The 21,057-nt window shown below is 33.1% G+C and overlaps 1 pseudogene; it reads left to right on the top strand.

The window, feature by feature from the left end:
• Positions 1–6,066: 6,066 nt before the first annotated feature.
• LOC149223103 (uncharacterized) lies at positions 6,067–7,041 on the top strand (annotated as a pseudogene).
• The last annotated feature ends 14,016 nt before the right edge of the window (positions 7,042–21,057 follow it).

The raw sequence follows: 21,057 nt of genomic DNA, 5'->3' as shown, positions 1-21,057 counted from the left end.
GCCTAACATAAAATTTCACGCGGGGGTCAGATTAGGGTTTCAGAGAATAATTGAAAGAATTGATTACATCAGACTTTCTTTTAAGGCCCTCTATTTATTTCTTTATTTCCTCCTCTTCCAGTGGTTTATCGATTGGCAATTTCAAGGCAACATATTCGCTGCTTCTTCGGGCAAATTTCTTGCTTTGTTCTGTGTTCCCACCCATTTCTTGTGAGGTAAGAATTTTGCACATAAGTCTGTATTATATTATTATTTTCCGAAAGCAAAGAAACTCGGATGGGATTTTTAATTTAAGAGTAAATTGACACTAAGACTAAAAATATATACCAGGTCAGGGGTTCGATGTGAAAACAATATACTAAACCTATGCCTATAATTTTTTCTTGATTCTAAGAGTATGACCTACTTAAGACCTAGTAGAATAGAAAGTTACGACATACCTAGTATGGGAAGTAAGGGTAGTAGTAGTAGTAGTTTAGGTGTGTAAAAATGTTAACAAGACAGTTGCAACAACAAAATTTCCTGAACTTAGATATCGTGTCTACTCAATAATCGTTCAAGACTACGCTGCATCTTTAGGTAATAATAACCTCGTGCATTTTGAAACAAGTCCAAAAGGATGGGAATAAATAGACAAGTGTAGGTCCTTCTCTAAGTTACTCCCTAGGTGGCTCTCTCCTGGTGCATGTTGGTTCTATGCCATTAGGTGGTGGTTATCCCTATAGCTTTTTCCCCGAAGAATTTCGTAGTTCTTCTTGTGGTGTTCTATAGTTCGGATATGGATGGATATCATTCTCGAGAACACACGCCAGAATATGGATCTCAATATTCAGGTTATGGATCTCGATCGCCAGAATCTGGATCTCAAGATTCAAGTTATGGATCTCGATCTATAAATGAAACCACTCCCCAACTCCCTCCCTCGCATGAGAAGGATTATCATCTCTCTATCCATCCAACTATAACCTACCCAAAATTCTAGCTTTCACCCCCCACCCTAACTATAGTTGTGTTCAGTTAAGGTCGTTACAACTATCTAGAAATAATAGGCCAATACAATATACCATCCCACCCATCACTCCGTTGAAGTTGAGTACTGTTCAACCGCCGGTGAGGGTTGATCAGAGAACTTCTAGTTCTCCGTCAAGGAGAACACCGATTGCCTGACAGATTCAAATTGGTTGGCCACACCATTGATTTTCCTACAGTCTAATTTGATCCCTTACACACCCTCGATGGAGCTTTCAGTGAGATGGCACGTTTTTTCGGAAGGTCCTTCATTCACCCTCTACCCAACTTCTTTATTTCCTATCCCTTGCCTACTATGAGAAGTCATATTGTTCAAAGAGTAGAGCTTTACCTCAATGAGAAAGAAGGAATGTTGAATTGTGAAGTGTTGACTGGCCGATGCTCAGTTAATAATAATTAGGAAGGTAACTATTTTGTTTGTAAACTGAGGGCCCAGTCCCATATATTTGTTAGGTTCCTCAGGAGTCCAAAAGGATGTTGGATTGTTCTATCTGGTTACCTAGCTAGAAGGAAGGGACATAACGAGTGAGAGAACCACTAACTTAGAAATAATTTTTGCTTAGGAATTGAGGAAGAATGGATTTGTTGCAGAGTTCAAATAGTTGCCTAGTAGGGTAGGAATTGAGGAAGGTGGGATGAATAGACAAGTGTAGACATATAGCCAAGTGTGGCGATGGATTCTTTTATGTTTTGGAACAAATAGAGGATTTCTTCTCGTAATTTCTTCTATGTTTAATTTTATTTCATGTGCCCCTCATTGCCACATGAATTGACTGGGATACGCTACTCGACCTGGCTCCATTAATCCAATGGGCTTGGTTAATCCACGTGGCTTGCCTAATCGACTGTGAATCCATTGATTCTAATACATTCTAATCCCCAAGGCTACGCTAATTGATTCTAGTTGTCCATTTGTCTTGGTTTCAGTTTCCCTCACACTCCCATTCACTGTTCCAAATAGTTGTCAATGGCTTCTTTTAAAAATAGGAATTACGGTTACATTGTTTGTGCATTTTCTCCATAAATATAGGATTGTTGAAGTCTTTTTGGGCAAAGGCAAATGACACTTTGAACATCATCCAAACTCGATGGAAACATAGATATGAAATTTTGGAACATTGGTCTTTCCCTTTCTTTCAAGATAAACAAAATCAATTTGATATTGGATTTTTGGTTTCCAATATAATGAGTTTCACTATTTTAGAAAATGATGTATTGGATTATTTTGAGATAATATTAACTTCTTCAGTTATTATAGGGCAATTTTCTGCTTGGTTTCATTTCTTTATGAAACTTTGTAGTCAGTCCTATGCCTTTATAGTGAAACTTCAAACTATATGAGCAGGAATCTCTGTCCATTCGTGCATGGAGGGTGCTCTTACTGTCAATCTTGTCTTTAGTACAAAATGTTGTCCTTTCATTGAGTTATCAGATGGATGCATTTTCTTATTTTATTTATTTTTTATGGACAAAATATGAAATCATTTTCATGGTTTAATATGTTTCTAATTAAGCCGAAAACTATTTAAGGTTAAATGTTTGATTGTTTTCTTCCTTTTAATGCCTTTTTACACCTACCTGGTCTACAAGATCTCTTTAGTAGAATCATAATCAAATTCAATAAGAGGAATGGTTTAGGTTGTTGGTTTTTTAAGATCTCTTGTTTGTGGTTGAATGGTTTAGTTATGAAATTTCCTAGGTCTTTTCTTGGTGTGTCAAAACTACCAGGCTATATTTACTGAATGAAGGCTTATGTTTGTGTTTTTTGGTGCAGAAATGGAAGAAAAAGATTTTAGGCCATTTAACTAAAAAGCAACTTTTCAATATGCTAAAACCAGCTATTACTAATCATTTTGATACTTTTGATCAGGTAAGAAAAAATACGGATCTGGATTTATTTTAAAGAAAGTTTCTTCTTTCAAATGAAAATATTTCATCATGTTTTCAATAATTGTAAAAGTTATTATGGTTTTAACTATGAAAGATAAACTTCAGTGAGTGATATGAAAGAATATTTTTATTCTTTGACACATAATGAATATGATATTTAGAAAAGTACCAATTACCATATCTTAATTTTGGATTTATATACATGAATTTTTTGCATTAAGAAAAAATCCTAGGAGGAAGCTCATTGTAGAACAAGGTATAAATTATGGCCATAAAATCATCAAAAAATGTTTCGAAACTCTTTTGTTGATCACAATCTCTTATAACCTAGGTCCATTTAAAAACCATCAGTAATAGCTCCATTCCAAAACCAATAGTAACCTTCCTTGTTGATCAACCTTCCTTAATATCAAATGCTAAAGTAAGCTAATTGGTGATATATTAGGAGACACACTAAATATGGCTATAAAGCATTTCTAATATTCAAAAATTTCCAATTTCTCATGGATTATATCATATAGGAAACCAATATAATTGAACCTAGTTTATTGGATTCTTCTAAGGATAAACCCTAGAGCAATATCATCAACTGATATACCATTTCATATCCCACTATTATGCATATCATAGCTACAAATTTAATCAAAAAATCATTAAATAAATATGACCTTAAAGGAAACTTTAACTCATGCATGCTTGGATTCATTGGTAATAGCTTGGACAAAAAATTTATCTTGTGTTTTTTTGTCAATAAATTGCAATGCTTTCCCAATTCAACCTCAAATAGTTTCTCTCAATTATTAGGTAATAACAATAGTTCTAGTATAGCATTTTCCGATACATGAAAAGTAACATACAAATTTCTCTTTTCTTTCACAACTCTATGGATAGGGTCATAAAATTTAAATCACATATAAATGAATTCAAGAAAATGGAAAATTATAGGGATTAAACTTGTTCTAGACCACATTCCCAAGCAGGAATATCACTTGAAATGTTATTAAACCTTAAAAAAGCTAGGTTTTGAAGTTCCTCATAATTTGTCCCTGACAATTCCCAAGAATAAATATCACTTGAAATGTCATTCAACCTTGAAAAAGCTAGGTTGATTTCCTCATAATTTGTCCCTCATAATTTGTTTTCAACAACATCCTGATCTTTATCAATAAAGTATTTTAAGTCTGGGTTTCTGAAACAAGTTGTTGGGAAGCTTTTCTCATTTTCAAAGAAGCCATTTCTCTCTGTCCACCATTTACTACTAATATTAGATATTTCAAGAAACCCCCTTTTCAAAATGTTTTTTAAAGGAAAACATTGTTGGTAAATGAGCTTCTTCCAAAAATACCTGTAATATAATGTAACTTTGACTTGAGTAGATGCCAGCGTTAAAAGTCTGTTTTGAAATCTAATTGTGGCAACTTGAAACTTCAATGTGTCTACATACAGTAGCATGAAAGGTTCGTGACTTAAAAAATTAAAATTAAAATTAATGCTTTATTTTGATTTGAGTAGATGCCAACTTTAAAAATCTGTTTTGAAATCCAATTGTTGCAACTTGAAACTTCAATGTGTTTACATACAGTAGAATGAAAGGTTGGTGACTTCTAAAAAAATAAATAAAAATTAGTGCTTATTAATTTCCACATTGAAAATTACACTTGCACTTCTTATTCGCTTTTACTTAATCATTCATAGGCGTATTTTATTTCCCCAACTACTCAAGTAACATGTTGGTCATCTTGAAAACATGTTGGTCAGCTTGATGTGACACGATACCATAAGTGGTATCAAAACTTTTTAAGGTGGTTTTAAAATAAATTTTAGTCTTTTATCAATCATGAGTGAACATGTGTATTGGAGTGGTAAAGTTGATTTGTGTTAACTTCGTTCCACTTCAAACACCTCATATGAATCTCAAATGATTTCTCTGTTATCATATAAAAGTGTTGTTTATTGATTCACACTTAGTTCTTAGTCCTTTGGTTGTGTTTTAGGCTCTTAAGGGCTTAATAAGACCAACACACAACCTTGATTGAATATGGATGGAATGATCTATATCCATTTTTAGGGTGTCCCCATAGAGAATGATGGTTAGCAAGGACAATTAATGCAAGAAGTTAAATTTGATTATGATATCAAGACATTGATTCTCTCGAACATTATCTTGATTGTAGAAACAAAAAAAATATTATTTTTTCAAAAGTGGGACTTTCAAAATTGATTTCATAACTTATTTGATACACGAACTGTTATTATACTATGCACCAATTGATTTCTTAGATGCACGGTACTAGCTTTGAGATGTATGGTCTATCTAGAGATGGTAAGTAGTTGATGAAGAAATTATTGGTGATAATGAGAATAGAATAGGGTACATCATTTGTATAAGCAACAGGATGAGCTCAGAGAAATGTTTATCTGCTGAGATACCGGATGCTTACCGAAAGAGGGGAATTGCACGTAAGAAAAGGGATGATACTTCTCTTCAAGGCATTAAGAACTGTAGATTCAAAATTTTATCCCTCAGGTGTGATCATTCACTCACGCCCATTGATGAGACATGGGGAAAGGTTAGGGACTAGATAAAACTGGACCAGTGACCAGGACAAACTTAAGAATTCAGGGAATTGGGAGGGGCGCCCCAAAGTTTGAGTACTAGATAGAATGTTGCCCCAACCAATGGGACCTGTAAAGAGATACACCAGATATGTTAGCACAAAAGGAGGGGGCGGAGAATAAATGCTTGTTTTAACTTATTGCATGCATACACTTAGAATGCAGAGCATGCAATAGGATAAAACAAACTAAGGGAAGAAGAGAAAGAAGCTCTTTGTTAGAGGGATTAGGTATGAAACTACCTTAGAGTCATTCAAATTAGTCTTTACCGAGCATGGAGAAATTGTAGATGCAGTTTTCATCACTGACAAGACCACTAGTAAGAACAAGGGATATGAATTTATCACATATAAACATGTTGAGTGTTCCTTGAGTGCATTGGAAGAACCCAACAAGATGATTGATGGTGGAATGGTTGTCTGTAATCTGGTTGTTGTTGTTGGGCAACAACAATTGCAGTTGAACCAACTCCTTCTAGAATCCATACAGTTAGTTAATCCCTTTCAAATCCAACAGCACCTTCTTCCACCCATGGTACCTATACAACCCATACAACTAGCGAATCCCTTTCAGCCAGCTACAATAGATCCTAACTTAAGGAGGGTCTATGTGGGTAATGTTCCTAAAGACATGAAACTTGCTAGAATGACTATTTTTTTCTCTTGCTATGGAGACATTGAAGAAGGCCCTAGTGGTTTTGATAGACAAAATGGTAAGTCCAAAGGGTACTCCCTTATTCTTTACAAAACAATTGAAGCAACAAATCGATCCCTGGAAGATCCTGTTAAATCAATAAATAGGCATTAACTTTTTTGTAAATTAGAATTTGAAGGAAAAAAGCAAAAAGTTGCAACAAACGAGGGCCAAGTTGTTCCTGATTTGAATGATAAAGGTGATGTAAATCACGTTTCACAATATGGTGGACTTTATCATGGGCTAGTCAATCCACGAGTTATTGGTCATCGGAATACTGTGAACCTAGAATCAGTACCAGTTACCGGTCTAAATCCATATGCATTAAGTGATGTAGCACTACCAAGTTTTCCTAGAGATCCTACTGCAACAAACCTCCCTTATAGTTCATTAAACTCTTCAACACAATTAGACTTGGGTCACCAACTTCTTCTCCAAGGAACAACTTCTTGTTGGGCATCACTAGGTGCAGGAAGTTACAGTCATGGTCCATATGGATCCTCTGGATATGGAAGTCACTCATATAGCAGTTTTGGAGGTGCAACATCTCATTATGGGATTTCTTCAAGTTCATCTGTTTCCCAAACTATTGCATATGATGGAGCAAGTCATTTCCCCCTCACATCTCATCAAAGTCAACTCCCAAGGACATCTCCATCATTGGGAGTTCTTCCTGGCATGCGGTCTTATTACATTGACTTGAAATCAAAACCACAGTGTTGGACAATATTTGGTGACTCCAAGGAGGTTTATTCTTGGTGTGATAGGCTTGGAGTTTTTCTCGCTTGCTGGCAAGATTTTGAATTATTATGAGTGGAAAGGGTCCTAGAAGAAAATGATTGTTTAACAAGAAGATGATATATGTTGGGATGCATTTGTTGTGTTTCAACAGATTTCAGTTTGTCTCTACATATCCAAAATCCAATACATTTTTTGGTTGCTTGATTGTTTTATTTTTTGTTTGCTAAGTGGTTTGGGCCCTGAGATGACTACATGCTTTGGCTCAAGAAAATGTGACCCTGGGGCATAAAAGTAGTAAGTGTGACTCAAGAAAAGGCAAGGATTCATATTTGTTAAAGAAAAACTCCTTTCATGAGTTGTATTGTTGTTATTTTAGGTTTTGTTATTTCATGGACTTTATATAAATTTCAGCTTGATATGTGTACTAAATTGTATGATTTTGGAGACTAATATAATATTGTGCTTGTTGCGTAGTTTGAGTTTGGCTTCTCAACATTGCCTCTGTTTCCATTTTTTGTTCAATCATTCTTTTATTTGTTCACTTGAAGAAGAAGATATGACAATGATATATAAGCCCAAAAAGGTAAATAATAATTGTTGTTTGATGGTTTCATGACTCACAATATCAACTTTGCAATCTTATAGTCTTTCATGTAGCTAATTTTGTAGAAATAATTATTCTTCTTGTAGAAAATTGATGAGAAGTGAAATGGCATGTCAGCATGGTTGATAAAAAAGGGTGGTGAAAATAAAATGGATCAACACTGATAATATAATCATAACCTTTAGTCATGTATTGTCTTTACTTTTCCTTGCACTTTACTTAATGAACTCTTTGGTTAAACTCTATTTTTTTCTCATTTATCCTCGATTGGTGATGTGACATTGTGTCACCTTTCGGATGAATATTGTTGATTGTCTCATATAACTATGGTATCTCTACCAATTACGAGAACATTTATATAATTTCCTCCTGTCACTTCTTATGTGTAGTACATGAGCCCCATAGTGAATAATGGTGTGATTTCTACTATGTACATTGTTGCATTTTATATGTTGAAGCTGCTACATGACTACCTGCAGGGGTTCCTATGGAGGTATAGGGTACCATGCAGAAGTTGAGGTACTCCAAAATTCCATTCATTGTTGAGTATAATTCATGCCTCTAGGTTATTCTATTTAAAACCTTAAGGCTTGGGTATGAAAATTTCAATGACTTATAGCTTTTCCTCAATCCTATAGCCTCCCTATAGAAGTAAAAGGAGCTTGCAGAATTTTCTTGTTGGTGAGCATTTCGACAAAAAAAATTCTTGAGTGGATAGGGATTAATGAAAATTTATTAAAAATGAACAAGGATGAATATGGAATGGAAAGAAAATAGAATGATATGGAATTGAAAATGAAAACTAGTAATGATGAGATAATTATGGTAATGTATGGAATGGAATAGTTTTGCTACAAAGTGAAAATAAGTGCTTTGATGACCTTGCAATGATTTTTTTTAATTTCTTTATATCCTTGTAATTTATACTAATTTGATTTATGCTTCTATATTTCAAGTTTTTCCTATGGTAGGCTCTTCAATTACTTTATAATTTCTTAACAAATAAATTAGAAACTATGCATGTCATTATCAATGCCATGTTCATTTGGAACTTGTGAACAATCATGCATCGTCTATGTTAGTATAATATGTTAAGTGCTAAAGAAATTGTAGTATTAATTAATTAATTTATTATTGAGTGTAGGTGTTATCTTTTTTTGTGTATCTTGGTGTGCACTACGAATATTAGCCAAAATTTGTGCTTACAATTTTAACATATGTTTATTGGTTACATTTCAGGATCATTGTTATTGATTGTTGTATTTTGACATCTTGAATTAATTAATAACGAGAATCACTCCCAATTAGTTTTCTAGACCCCATAGCCAGTAGGATCCAAGGATGTAGCTCATTAGTCATAATTGCATCATGTATACTCATTGTTTTTTACTTTTTTGCATGCAAATCAGTCACAACAGATTTCCATGATTCACAAGGTGAGAAATCAATCTTTGATGTGATTTTAGATCACTTCTAATTGAGTATTCAGCAAAACATATTGAGTCTCTTATACGTAATTATTTTTCCCTCCACCAACTTTTCATAACTACCACAACCATTAGGTAGGGACCTGCAGCTTCGATGTTATTTTGTTTGTTTAGTAAAATATTTGCCAAGACTTTACAAAATTTTATAATTTATTGAAAGTTGTAGAATTTACAATCTATAAAGTTCTATTTTGTTTGTTTAGTAAAATACTGTCCAAGACTTTAAACTTTTTTATAATTTATTGAAAGTTGTAGAATTTATAATCTATAAAGTTTCAAGGTCTAATTTTTTAAAGTCTAATTCTTTAAAGGGTGCTATCTCAATGGAAGAGCACCTTCTTTGCAAGCAGGAGGTCGGTGGTTCAATTCCATCATGCCCTGGTATTCATATGGAATAGTGAAGATTAGTTTTTGGTGACGAAAACTCTTTTGACCATCACCAATAAGCTTATGGTGACATTTTTTGACCCTCGCCAAAATATAAATTGGTGACGGTAAATGAATGCCACCATATATATGTATCGATAGTAATGGCCATGAAAGGTCCATCACCATAAATTGTTGTTGTTCATATGAAATGGTGATGGTCAATGAACATCGCCATATATATGCATCAATAATGATGGCCATGAAAAGTCCATCACAATAAATTGTTATTGTTCATATGAAATGGTGAGGGTCACTATCTGTCATTATAATCATTATTCGTGATGGACCTTGAATGTCACCACAACACCTACACTTTTGGTGATGCCACCTTTGGTGACGTTCATTTTTTTGGTGATGGAGGCTAAGATCCATCACCATTGCTCATATGAAATGGTGACAGTCACTATCTATCATTATAAATCATTATTGGTGAGGAACCTTGAACGTCACCACAACACCTATACTTTTGGCGATGCCACCTTTGGTGATGTTCAGTTTTTGGTGGCGGAGGCTCTTTTGACCGTCACCAATGAGCTTATGGTGACATTTTTCGACCCTCACTAATGACCTTTTTTTTTGTAGTGAATAGAACCAAAATTTCCAACTAAAACGTATTCCATAAAGAGAAAATCCAGAACTAAAAGTGTTCTGAATTTGTCCATTAATGCACTTGAGAGAGAAATATCAAGTGCACAAGTGAGAGAAAATCCATCTAAGGAACAAGAGTGTGCAACACAAGGTTTGGGTCCCTGTAGTTTTAAGCACTTCATCTTAGAAAAATATTGTTGAATAGAATGAGTAAGAAGATAGTGTTGGGATTTAAAGAGAAGGAAAAAACATACCGAATAAAGTGTTGGTCTTCTAAAGAGGATAAAATTCCTTAGATATAACCAAGGAACTCTAGAAGAGAAACACAAATAAATCCTATAAGAATAGATAGGAACTGGCAGCCCTGTTGGTAATGAAAAAAAACTTTGGACCAAATGTTGGAATGGGCCTTAAAAAAGATGATCCAAGCAGACTTCTGGAGTAGATGATGAAGTGAAACCTTGAAGGTGGGTCAATGGTTGTTGAAAAAGCAGCACCGAAATATTGGTTATGTAGTCACAAAAAATGTTAAACAAGAGATGTGCCAAGAAATCCTAGATATGCAATCCTTAGGTCAATGAATCTAGCCAAAAATCAGAAGATCACTATATAAAAAGAATCATATCTGGAAACCCTAGCTCCATAGAAATTTGGGCGATGTCACCAGCCAAAATATACAAATACTATAGGAAAAGAATGAGATTTGGAAACCCTAGTTTCACAATTACAAAAAAGTGATGCCATCATCCAAAAGTCCAAGTGTTTGTTGAAAAAGCAAAGTCGAAACCTTGATTTTGCAGTCACAAAAATTACACTAGCCCATATTCGCTAAACAATGGCTGAAAATATTTTGAAATAAATTAAAAAAATGAAGCCTATTGTTGGGTGTTATGATCTATGTGGACAAGATCTCTATAATAGTGCAGAAAATGGGTCTAAATAGCCCTAATAAATTTCTTTCTAGCCAGAAAAAACAAATGAAAAAACCTTGATATTCCTCTGGTTACCATTTTTTCTGCATGCCAAGTATGATCACTGAAATATCAGCATGAATGGGAAAATGAACTTAAAAAATAGCAGTGGAGTGAGTAGGGAAGGTGATCCTACATATCAAAGTTGGTTAGGTCGGCCTTGGGCCTTAGCCACACCTAGTGACACAATAAAAGAATAAAGCATGGCTTTAGCCATGATTACAAAATTACACTAGTGATACATATGAATTGGTTGTGGCCACATGTATAGATTACACCAATGATTCCAACAACTACTAATTGTCAACTGTCATAGCAACAAAAGCCTTATTATTGATGACTCTAATAGTTAACATAATCCTAGGGTGTGTTCTCTCCCATGAATTTATAAATAATATAACAATTTGATTTGGAACTATAACAAATATTAATTTTAGACCATAGTTTGTAAGGATATTAATAAATAATCTGACATGTTCTCATCAAAAACAGTTCTTCCAGTTTGGAAGGTTTTTCCTACTAAACAATTCATCTACTACATTACCTACATTTGTTATTTTATTCTCATTGAAGGATGAGTTCATTTTGACTTTATTTTTGGGCTTAACACAGGTCTTTCTATGGCCTATGGATTTCTTTTTTGTTGTTTATCTTGTTCCCTTCTCTTAGATGTTTATAAAATTATTCCATAAATTTTTAACTACTTTGGATGATCTTTTGTAGTGCCTTTAGCAGGAAGACCAATTGAGTTCTTCACAATTTTCAGTCAAATTTCCATAAGGTGCATATCAAGAGCACTTGTGATGTGAATTAATGGGGACAAGTTCTTGAGCACAATTCTCAGTGGTCACTATTGATCTAGATGAACAGTGTGATACTACAAGAGTTAGTGTGTGTAGGAGATCAATGTGCAAATACTTGTTAGAGGATATTGATTTAGTGTAAATGTATTGATTGTATATATGATTTCTAATTCAACATTATGTGGATAGACATGCTAAGTGATTGTCATGTCAACTTATTAATTGTGTGTTAGGAAGGAGGCCTTGTGATAAGTGTGTTGCATAATAGCTGCTTACACATGAAAATTGTGCATGGTCTAAGAGATCAATTAAATTATTCCAAGTACATCGTTCATGTTCAAAATACATAATACTAAATACAAAGATAGAAACTGTAACATAAAAAGTGTTTAAATTAATTTCACTAACTGAAATGCCTTCAATTTAAAAGTCATGTTGGAAAATTCTCATTTTTGGGACAAGAAACAAATTATGGATAATGTCATTTTGGCTTTGGTGTAGTTGCAAGTTGGAGTGCTTGTTACAATGATGACCTAGGATTTAAACCTGTGTTTCCACATCCAGTACCAAATATGAAGTTACTTATGTACCCTCTCTTTGTAATGGATATGGAATTATATACAACTCTAGCCTAATCCAAAAACATAAAATATGGATGATTAAAATGTATTAACAACTATCTTTGGTTAGTTTGAAAGCCTAACTTTTAGATTTCATAGCTTTCTTTTCCTATGTGATTGATGCTTGTATTACAATATAGGCCTTAAGATAATGAAGTTCACTTGTGACTACAAATCCATTAGTTGTGAAACTTCCATGACAAGTAAGGAAGTCACTTGAAAGGCTGACATAAAAGGTTTACCTTTATGGCAATATTTATAATATTTTTGGTTAAGATTCCATATACAGAGTTTGGATCATGGATTTGGATAAAGTATAAAGAATTTTAAATTTATTTCATTGTTTTCAATGCAATAAATTTATTTGATTTATTTGATTTTCCATGCACAATATATAGAGTAAATGAAAGTTATTTATGGTTATATTGTTGAAGGTGATTAGGGTTAATTATTACTAGTACAATAGATCAGTTGTGTATTTTAAGTGTTCTTCTAGCATAACCAATTATGTATTGCTCCTTACTCTTAGCATGGCATTTTTCATTTGTGGTGGACTTAGTCCATGCCTTTTGTATGTCTTGTTTGTGTTTTACATTCATAGGTTGGCTATACAACCCACACATAAAAGGAGGATCAATGGGCTACATTTACAATGGTTGATGTCAATTTGATGCCATTTTTCTATTGTGCAATGAGATAAAGTTTTATGTTGACTTGTAGGTGTGAGGGATTAGAGCATGTAGAAGGACATTCTTTTCGGTTGCACCCTAGTTCTTGGCAGTTTGTTAAAACTAAGTTGGTTGCAAATTCTCTTAATTTTGGCCCTGTGCATTTGCTTGCATTTTTTACATATATGGGTCTTTCTTTAGGAAAAACCTTTGATGAAGTTAAGTGCGATATTAAAAGAGATTTTATTCTAGATTTTATGACTGAGGGTGCATGTGGCCCATAGTGAAGGCAGTGAGCTTTCATTTTGTGCCTGTGAGATATCAACTTTTCTATGTTATTTCTTTTTTTTTGCTTGATAGTGCTTTCCTTTCATGGTTTGAACAAGAAGAAAAATCTCCATGGAAAAAGTGGTGAAATCATTTCTATATGCTAAATTTTGAATGGAAGGAGGAATATAACCCACACGATTAACCTTACAGTGATATATTTGCTTAATTTGGTGTCACTTTATAATCCCTTTACCAATTAGTAACTTTTAGGAATCATTCGTATCGTCTTTCTTGATTGATATCATTAGCCTATTGTTTCATGTTACCTCCTTCTTTGTTCCTTCTTTTATTTTCTAATGGAAATAATAACACTTAATCTGCAGGTTACCATTGTCAGAAATGGAAGGCATGCTTTTTATTTCATAGACTTTTGTTTGTTTAATTGACATGACAAACACCTTTGGCTTTCATGTCTCTATGCCTTGCATTGATATATTTTCATTTTGGAAAGAATCAATTTATTATGTACTGCGTAATTGAGTAAATTTGAAGGCCATTCATTTGCATATATGAATATGGTTCAGTATCACATAGCATACAGATATTTTGTAATTTGTGGCACAGAAATGTTCATTGATGATTTTATTGGCATGTCTATTCAAAATTTTATTAAATTTTCTCTGGTTGCTTTCATGAATAATTTAGATGCCATAAACGAATTGATTTCACACAGTAGTTTGGCTCCTTGAAATTTATGTTGATTAAGGTTATCAGGAGTTCAGAAAGAATTAGCAGAAATGTTTTATGCATCACTATAAACATGTTTTAAGTTAACAATCTTGGAAATGATTGAGAAAAAGGAGGTAATGCACAGATGTATAAGACCATTATAGTATCGGTACATTATGCCATTCTAGAGGAAAAATTATTACATGTGCACCCTCATGGTGTAACAATCTATGGTGTTATTAATGTTCCATTGTGTATACTTGTTGTATTCTTGACTTAGTGGATATTAGTGTCATAAATTTAAAGTCCTAATGGTCTGTTATTAATGTAGTGTTTATAAAGTAGCCTTAATGGCTCCTCATTAATGTGGTAGTCAAGGTTAGTTAACCCATAACTAATCTCCATATAAATGGGTCTAATGTAACACATCAAGTTAGACACATTATTTGATATTCAAGTTTTTCAAGGTAACAAGGTTACCCACCAATTCTTTGTGTCTGGAGGAGTTTTTATGTCTTTTTTGTGTGCAAATTTTACTTTTCTAATGGTCTTTAAGTTTTTCCTTCAACACGATAGTGAATTTGAGGGGTCAAGTTTCCCCAACCCTGACTATTTTCACTTGATCTTGTTGTGGAGTTCATTTGGTTTCACCAATCCGAAGACTTGAATCATTATTATCTCTTAGAAAAGGTATTATGGAAAAAGTTGATTTCAGTTTGAGATTGACTACAATATTTTCTAATTCAGGTTTTTCTATATTGCGAGAATACCTTCATGAATCTTCTTTTTGCATAATGGAGAACCATGCATTGGTCACAATTGGTATTTTCCCATTTTGTTTTCTTATGTGAATATTTTGGGTACTATTTTGGAGCTACCTCTCCAAAGTTAGGGTTTCAGAATGTGTTGGTTTTTGGGAGAAATTTAGCATGGTTACGAGTTGTGGTTTGTTTTAATTGCTATAGAGATCCTTGTTTTCATAGGTCTGTGTAAAAAAATATTTATGCATAGATTTTCTGTTTTTTGGGCATCTATTAGTGTTTTTCTTAACCTCTTCTGGCTTGAAGGATTCCGTTTTCCCTGCACAAGCCTATTTTGTTTTGGTCTAACTTTTTGGTCTTATCTCTCGTGGACCTGTCTTGACTTGCTATATGCACTTGATCATGTTTGTCTCCATGTCTTGTTTCTTGTGACTCTGCTCGCATATGGCTTGTAGGGTTTAGCACACTATTTTGTGTGGATTCTACTCTTGAATTTTTTAAGTTGACCTTTGTTTGGACTCTAGATTTGTTTAAGGGTGCATAGGGCACTATTTCAATGAGAAATTGCAAGGAATATTTCACAACTTGAGGCTAACCCTCATTTCATTAACAGGTAAAACAGTTGGGAATGTGTTTTTTGAGAAATTCTTCATTACTTATGTGTGGTGAGTTCTTAGAACAGAACTTGGTTTCTTCAATTTTCCTCCTTTGTTAATTTATTTCAATTTTTCATTCCTTGTTTTTTTATCAATCTTTACAGTTCTTTTAAAAGAGGAGTTTCGAGGTTGGAGTTTTTTTCGCTATTGTAAAATAAAAAAATTCATGGCTTTTTTTTTCTTTGTCTTTTTTCTTCTTGTGGAGGGATATTTCAAAGTGACAAAGAGCATCCTTTTATTGTTCTAATGGGAGTCCATACATAAATTTTCTTGATATTTGTAGAATTAAAGAAATATTGAATCATTGAACCGTTAAGAGAGAGTCTTGAAGGATAATTACTCTTTACATATTGAATTCAAAATATAGTTAACTACAGGGAAGAGGATTCTATAGTGCTTCAATGAGAAGAAAATCAAAAACTTGTTTCAAGTTCTAGAGATTCTAGGCAAGGCAGAATGTAGATAACTCTTAATATTTTAGTAGAGATAAAATGTTGTAAATATGTATTGGTCTATGTCTATTTTAGGTGTGATATTAACATTAGAAAATGCATAGGTACAACAAGTTGAGCATACATGTTATGCAATTCTCTTCACAGTGTGCCTAATTCTTCTTGGGTTATGTCATAGTATAGTGTCAAGTATAGCACTGTAATACTTGTAATACTAAGTCATTTAAAGTAAAGGTAGTAAAGATTTGAAGTAAAGTACCTTGAATGTCACCACAACACCTATAATTTTGGCGACACCACCTTTGGTGATGTTCATTTTTTGGTGACAGAAACCATTTTGACTGTCACAAATGAGCTTATGGTGGCATTTTTCAACCCTCACCGATGAAATTTTTTGTTGTAGTGTTGGAACCTTTCAAACTCTATTTCCATGTTTTTAAATCCTAACCACCACTAGCTGATAAGGGATATTTTTCCTTCCAAAGAAATTTTTGTAGAATGCCCACCTTACCTTTCACTCCACCTAAACATAGTCTGGTTGAAAGCCCCTACTTACATCACTACATACATTGTATAGAGTGATAAACTCATAAAATATCAAACAATCTTTAAAAACTTTATGGTTTAGGAAGTTAAAAATCAATTGGATTTAGAGCTAAATTGAAATCAAGATTTTATTTCTCTTTTACATTATAATTTAGGAAGTTCAAAACAAATTGAATGGAATCATTGTCGTCACTAGGTATAATGGATTTAGTATGATAATGGATAAAATGAAGTAATTATTTGTGAGGATTTGTTCTTGAACAAACATTAGGATCCATTATATCATAGAGAAAAGTACATGCATTAAAAACAACTCAATATTTCATGTGACAGTCATATTGTATGCAACTTATTTTTCATTAAAAACAATTTACTTTTTCAGGTGAGATTATTTTTTTGTTAAAATTTCTTTTATTTCTAATCTGAATTACAATTGCAATTTTAACTAAAGCTTCAAGAAACTCTTAATTTACCAATCGTGTATAGACATCATACGAAACATTCACAATAGAATATGAAGAACAATTGGGTACCTACTTCATATGCATTAAAAAATGCTTCTACTACTTAACGTGAATTACGTGTCTAATCTTAGTTGGATTTCTAATATATCTAAACCATATTTTCATTTTGTTTTTTAGTACTATTAAATGTTATTATTTCCTACCTCATTTTATGGTTACGTTGTAAAAAATATTTGAATTGTTCTATGGAATTAATACTAACATGTAATATTGAATTGTTTTCCATAACGCTACATGTAATGACCACAAAGACGATGATACAAACTATGTTGAGCTTACATAAAATATCAAAGATGATGATGATGAGGATGGTGATGGTGTTAGTGATGATGATGTGGATGACATTATCAGGATGGTCAGGATGATGATCATGGAAATGGTCATGAGGATGATCCTGAATATGATTTTCGTGGTGCTAGTTAGTCATGCCTTCTTTTTTATATTTAGTTGGCATGTCTTAATATGGTAATCATACATTTGAATTTTAGTTGATTCGAATAATGAGGATGATACTATTGGTACTATATTGTTACCTTATGAATATGTTGAAAATTGTTTACATTTTTTTATGAAGAATTATTGTGTATGATGAGATTCCTATTTTTTTTATGGATGTTGTGAATTTACCTTAGAATAATGATATCTATGAAACATTTTGATTTGCTAATAATACGTTAAATTCTAGTTGATTTGATTAAATATGATGATGATGTTATCTTTATTATCTTGTTATTTTATGTATATATTGAAAATTATCAACATTATTTTGATGGAGAAATATTATGTATGATGATATTATTATCTTTGGATAGATGTTGTGAATTTACCTTAGAATAATGATATTCACAAAAGATTTTGATCTAATAATCACACATTTGAATATTAGTTTATTTGATTAAATATGATGAGGATATTATTAGTATTATCTTGTTACTTTATATATGTGTTGAAAATTGTCAATGCTTTTTGATGGAGAATCATTATGTATGATGATATTACTATTTTTGGATGTAATGTTGTGAATTTATCTTGGAATAATGATATCAGTGATATGTGTTGATTTAGTATTCATATATGTATATTGAAAAATTGTCAATGATTTTTTTATGGAGAATTGTTATATATGACGATACTGTTATTTTTTTATGAATATTGTCAATTACCCTTAAATTTGTTTGCAAACATTAAGTTATCAATTTAAATTGTGATATCTTCTTAACTGACATTTAGAAACTGTAATATATTTCACTATGTAATTGAAATTAGTAAAATGAACACATAAAAGGGGTCATAAATGGAAATAAAAGTACACTCTAAATAAGAAGCCAAAAGCGGATGCAACCATGGATGCAAAATTGGGAGTAGAATTGGATGTTAAACTAACCATCAAAGCAAGATGCAAACAATGACACAGGGTTTTAAAGTAGAATTAAAAAATGGTGCAACACTAGACACAAAGAAGGGAAATAAATAGGGCATACAAAAGGATACCAAATTGGATGCAAACAAGGACACAAAAATGGACACCAAAATGAGGATGCAAAGAATGGCATAAAACTAGGATGCAAAATTGGGCGCAAAAAAGGATGTAAGAAAAGACACAAAACAAGATGCAAAATGGGACTAAAAAGGGTAAAACCAAGGATGCCATATTGGATGCCAAAAATGATGCATAACTAGATGCAAATTTAAACTAAAACCTAGGCACAAAATGATATGCAAATGTGGACACAAAATGTGGTAGAAAAAAGGATGCAAATTTGGATGCCAAAAAGGATGAAAAATTAGACATCAAAAATGATGCAAAATTGGACATAAAAAATGGTACAAAATTGGATACAAAAGTAGCAAAAATGGTGCAAAAATGGGCATAAAAATGGCTCACATTTCGATGCAAATTGAGATGCAACATTGGATGAAAAATGAGGTGCAAAAAATGATGCAAAACTTGGTGCAAAAACAAATGAAAAATTAGACAAAAAAAAATGGCTCAAAATTGGACGTAACAATATACACAAAATAGGATACAAAGGTGGATGCAGCATATGGCTCAACATAGGATGAAAATTTAGATGCAAATTTGGATGCTGAAAAGGATGCAAAATTGGATGTAACAAACGATGCAAAATATGGTGCAAAATAGGATGAAAAAAAGGGAGACAAATCAAACACAAAAGTGGATGCAAAAAATGGGGCAAAAATGGATGAAAAATTTGGTGCTAATCAAATTCAACATATGGTGCAAAATTGGATGCAAAAAATGGTGCAAAAAAAGGCACAAAAATTAGCGCAAAAATAGGTACAAAACTAAAAGAAAAATATGGCAGAAGACTAGATACAAAAATTGGCATGAACTAGATGCAAAAAAGGCACTAAATCAAATGCAAAAGATGGTGTAAAACTCGATGCAAATTACAAAACAAAACTAGAATAAAAGGATGGCAAAAAACAAGAAGCAAAAAATGATGCAAAAATAGATGCAAAAAATGGCGCAAAAATAGAAGTAAAACCTATTGTAAAACCAAATGCAAATCTTGCTGCAAAATATGATGCAAAAAAGGATGCAAAATTTGGCACAAAAAAAGGATGCTTTAAAAATTGTACAATAGAGCCAGATTTAGAGCCAAACTGATCATCCCAATTGAGAAAAAAATACACTAAAATCTAGTGCTAAATCTGGCACAAATTGCCTTTTTTGTTGTAGTGATTCTCCCTAAGCAAGCTCCTTGATTCTACCTTCATCCCTCCAACCCCCGACTTGTTCCGAATGTTCCATTTTATCTATGTTAGCCCCCTAATACATACCATATATACCTTTTGTGCTCCTCTATCCTCTTGTGTGGTCCCATACTTATTAGCAAATTTCACAACAAAAAAAAAAAAAAAATTAGGCTCCAACAAACCCCTAATATTGGTTTGTTGAATATACTTTCAAAGCCTTCCCAAAATCAATGTCAGGCTAAACTAACTAGTAATATTATAGCATAATTTGAAACCATCCTTGTTAGTGGAGGAGGCCCTCCCTTGTCTAGGTCACCTGATGTAAACTAACCACCTCTCTAGATTAAATCTCCTTTTCTACTTTTGTCATCCCAGTCTCTTTTGACGCAGTCTCCTCTTCCATAGTTGTGTCACCTTACCATCGCCAATACTTTTGAACCCTTCTCTTATCATTTCCTTAATATTTTCCATTCCTCCTTAACCTCCCTCTATGAGATTCATCATATTCCTCCCTCTTTGTTTCACCCTTGTACTACTCCTCTGGCTTAACACATGAATGATCCTTGTCTCCTCTAATTCTCTACTACTCTAAAACTTCCTATTAACAATTCTTGTGTTCCTTATTCATCCCTCGGGTGGTATTTTATATCACTTCATGATTCTCGCTCCCTTATTCTATATGATAGTGACATTAGTTCAATCATTATGGCTCACAAATATAAATCGCTATCTTTGTTCAATCCATGTGAAATATATTCCTTCGGCTCAGCTTAATGAGATGGTTTATACGTTCCATATCTCTTGTCCAAATTACAGTCAGCTTACTTTATATTTTTGCCTCATTATTACCCATATTTGGTCCCATCTTCCTGATAATCCATGGTTCATATTGACTACTCATGTGCTCTCTCCTATAACCCAAATCAAATTCAACAGCTTGCCTAGTCATTTTCCCTCATCTCAACTACGATTTCCATGCAAGGAATGGTAATTTATATATAATTACTATCACGTGGTTCTAACCTCCACCTGATTTTATGAGATTCCATATGCTAGAGTACACCACCACTGGTGCACCTGAACTATAAGATTGTGACTCTTGACTCCCATCTTAAATTTTTCACATGATTTTTCTCCAATGGGGCTACACCCAACAGAATGTGTTGTCTATATTTGACAATACCCTTGCACTGACCTATGTCTAGCTATAAACCATCCTCCCACATTTTCCTACTTTTATGATCTAGATGGATATAGAA

Source organism: Pinus tabuliformis, chromosome Q, assembly GCF_031772625.1.
Source record: "Pinus tabuliformis cultivar Carrire ecotype Pingquan chromosome Q, CPIR1, whole genome shotgun sequence".
Classification (NCBI taxonomy): Eukaryota; Viridiplantae; Streptophyta; class Pinopsida; order Pinales; family Pinaceae; genus Pinus; species Pinus tabuliformis.
The sequence above is the reverse complement of the archived record's forward strand: the minus strand, read 5'-3'. Positions and strand labels throughout refer to the sequence as shown.